Raw genomic sequence first — 3,640 nt, forward strand, 5'->3', positions numbered from 1 at the left:
AATTGACTTTACTACGGTATTGCTAAATGGTGAGATGGATGTCAAAGTGTATATGAAACAGCCAGAGCTGTTCGACGACGGAACTGGATGGGTGTGCCTGTTGACGAAGAGCTTATATGGCTTAAAGCAGACTCCTCTTATCTAAACCGCAACGCTGAAGAGATATCTAGTGAAGCTTGGCTTAAAACCAAGCATAATTGCAGATGGCAATTACATCAAGTGGGTTAATGACTCTCCTATCTTCTTTCAGTCTACGTTGATGATGTCGTTATTCCGGCTAAACATGGGAGTATCACGTGGCTAATTCAAATTTGAAGAGTGAATTTAAGCTAAAGGACTTGGGGGGATCAACCTCTTGCTGGTTATGAATGTAAAAGTAAAGCCGACTCGAGTAATGCTGTCCCAAGCGTCGTACATTCAACACATTGTAGAAAAGTACTGCTCGTGTGGTCCGTACTGAATAGACCCAAACGTAAAACTTGTGAGACCCAGCAAACCCTACGGACCTGACGTAAACAGGAGTGATCTATCAAATCGTAAAATCGTCGGTTCCCGACGGTATTTGGTGCGTTGTACGCGACCCGATATCGCGAACGCGGTTCTTGTCTCGAGCAGGTTTCTTGACTGTTATACAGAGGAACATTTGGACTGGCTCAGCGCGTTCTTACGTTTTCGAAGGAGACTAGTTCCTGTGAATTGGTGCAACCGAACATTTCTGCATGGTAATTTATCTATCGTTGGATATGCTGATGCTGATCTCGGCAATGATATGGAAACTCGTTGATCTGTTGCTGGCCAAGCTGTAACATATGGTGGATGTGTTGTAGCATACCAAAGTAAGCTACATCACAGTGCAGTTAACGATACGTGCAGTGGTGAGCTCACAGCAGCTAGTTGCTGTGCAGATCGAATTCGATGGCTACAGAACATTTAGTCGACCTACAAGTTCCTGTCGAGCTTCCAGCTCTCCTCTGGACGGACAATGCTGCAAACGTTTAGGTCATGACGCATTCCAGTGGACAGCACAAGTTCAAGTGTCTTGACCTGGCGATATACAAGGTTATTGACTATGTCGATGCTGGTTACATTGTGGTGAAACACATGCCGTCCAAGATCATGCCTGCTGATGCCCTAACCAAGCCATTAGGTACAGGCAAGTTTCACCAACATCGAAAGCAACTCGGTGTCGAATGCCTGTGTGCTCAAGTCGATGAAGAAACAGATGAAGAGCTAGAACAACAATCCGACCCGGATGACGCTCAAACAAGCTAAGGAAGACGTCAAGTTTCGGAGAAGTATAAGACCTGGACGACACAGTCTCAGAAACCAGAAGTATGTTTAGTATTGGTAGTCACTCGCCCGTTATATACTTGGTTGACATTTTTTATTTCTAACGGAGTCCACAAAGTGTGCGAGCTCCAGCAATTCCCAATCTGCCAAGTGTGGGGCGAGTATTGTGTTGACGCTTACTTCTTCCGTCGTGCTCACTGACGAGACATCGTACACGACCTCTGCAAGTGAGCCAGTGGCAGACGTTTGCTGTTACATCAATACAGTGAAGCGGTTTGAAGCTCAAAACTAAGGAGTGCAATAGGCCGCTCGGCAGCCGATCGAGTACGAAGAGCTCATTAAATTGCTGTAATTTGGGATAGCTTTACAGGCCAAAAGGACGTTTAAACATCGTGCTAGTAGCGTGATCACGCTGCAGTGACACATGGTCACGAGGATTGACAACATATTGCAGCTTCTGGTTGACAGCTTCACCCCCAATGTGCAGCTTCCGCGCACGTTATTGTGCCAACTGCGCCGATGCAAGAACAGTTTAGAGGAAAGAGGTGCCCGTTAGACATACCGGCCCAAACGCTCCCTCGGTATCGACGAACGCGACGTTTCCCGTCAATGTTTCATATTTAAGAATAGGCGATTGATGCGGTCACATGCATCGGTCATACCGGCTCCTCCTCCCCGAGAGCGAGGTAACTGCGATGTCATAGAGAGGGGAGAAGCTAATGGGCTCCTTTAGCGGAGCTCCCTTGGACAAAAACGTGATAGTAGCTGCATCGGCTTTATAAAAGAAAAGGCACTAACAATAGGAAGCATTTGCCAGAAGACGCAGAAAGATCCTTCTGAGAGATTCGATTATTACAGCCTCAATGGTGCGTCCGTACCGCCCTAGTGCTCTATGGGATCAAGCAACACGGTTCACTGAGCAGCGGGAGGAACCTTCAACCGATACTGATATGCAATCGCTAGGAGCAGCGCCCGAACGACAACTCGCTCGAAGGACATGTAGCCTGTGTCAGGATCCCGATTCGATTTCCAGCGTAGTAGCACCACAAGTACTTCGACCCTTTGCCAATATAGAAACCTCGTTTCCACAATACGATCAATCCGGGTCTCGTCCAAGAGAAGCCTCGGGTCTTATGCTACACAATCTAAAGCCGAACCGCGATGGCCATTCCGTAGAGCGAAGTTTCAGATTCGACACGCTATCACATGCAGCAAACAGCCCAGCCTCTAAAAATATGCAGCGGGGAGCTCAGTGCTCACAATTACAGAAAGGGAGAATAACACTAGGTAATTTGCTCAAGTTGTCCATATCCAAGACAACGACATCAATTTGGACCCACCTCCAACCGAGTACTTCATCCCTGTGTCCCCTTTTTTTGCAATACGACTCTGACAAAGCAGCCGAGGCTATTAATATATTGTATTGTTATGAAATTAAAATGGTCGCTGATATTTCTTACAACATGTTTTTAGTCGTATAATTTGTCAACACAGCTGATATCACTTTTTTGTTCAAGGGAGCTCTGCAAAGGGAGCTTCTTAACTTCTCCCGATGTCACAGAGCAAGTTTTATTGGGGAAGTTTGAATCTGCGTGTATGTGTCTTTTTGAATCTACGATGAAATGACCACTAATCCTAGCGACTCTTTCTTATATGGAAGCCCACAGGACGGAGATCGAGTTGTGGGTCGATTTCTTCTGACAATTTTAAGCAGTGAGGCATTTTACAAACTTTTCACAAGCTCATGGAAGGAAATTCAGTTACGCACAGCTTGCGTAAGGGAGCTGCAACGTATATTACACGAATTGGCTTGCCTAATGACTACATTAATCGGCGTGGAAAACGGCACATGCAGAGAAGTGTTGCTGACGTTTATATCGATAACGCACAACTGCAGTTGCAGCTACCGTGTAGACGGGGCCACAGGGCCCATGCTTCTACGTTGTCAAACATAGCATGCAAGTAGTCACTGATGACCTGCTGGCAAACCAAATTAGCACGATGATTAATACGAAGCTGGGAAGAAGCATAGCTCGAGGGACTGGCATCGATCTTTTTGGGGGCCTCGCTGATTCGGATCGACACCATTGTCTACGATATAAGTCTTGCGGAGCTCAAGCGACGAGCTGTCGCTCGTACGCTATCATCGATGGCAACGTGGATGTGATTCCTATAAAGCGCGAGTCTATAATAGTTACTGGTGTAGGTGCTTAGCTGCAACGGATTAAACGGCAAGACTGCACAACCGACGCCACGAATAGTATCCCAGTAGAGATTGCTCCATTAATTACAGTTTTTTAATTGCCAATTTTGTTTGCTTCTTACGATTTGAACATTGTTGTTTTAATAT

This window comes from Phytophthora infestans, genomic scaffold (assembly GCF_000142945.1).
Source record: "Phytophthora infestans T30-4 supercont1.6 genomic scaffold, whole genome shotgun sequence".
NCBI classification, from domain to species: domain Eukaryota; phylum Oomycota; class Peronosporomycetes; order Peronosporales; family Peronosporaceae; genus Phytophthora; species Phytophthora infestans.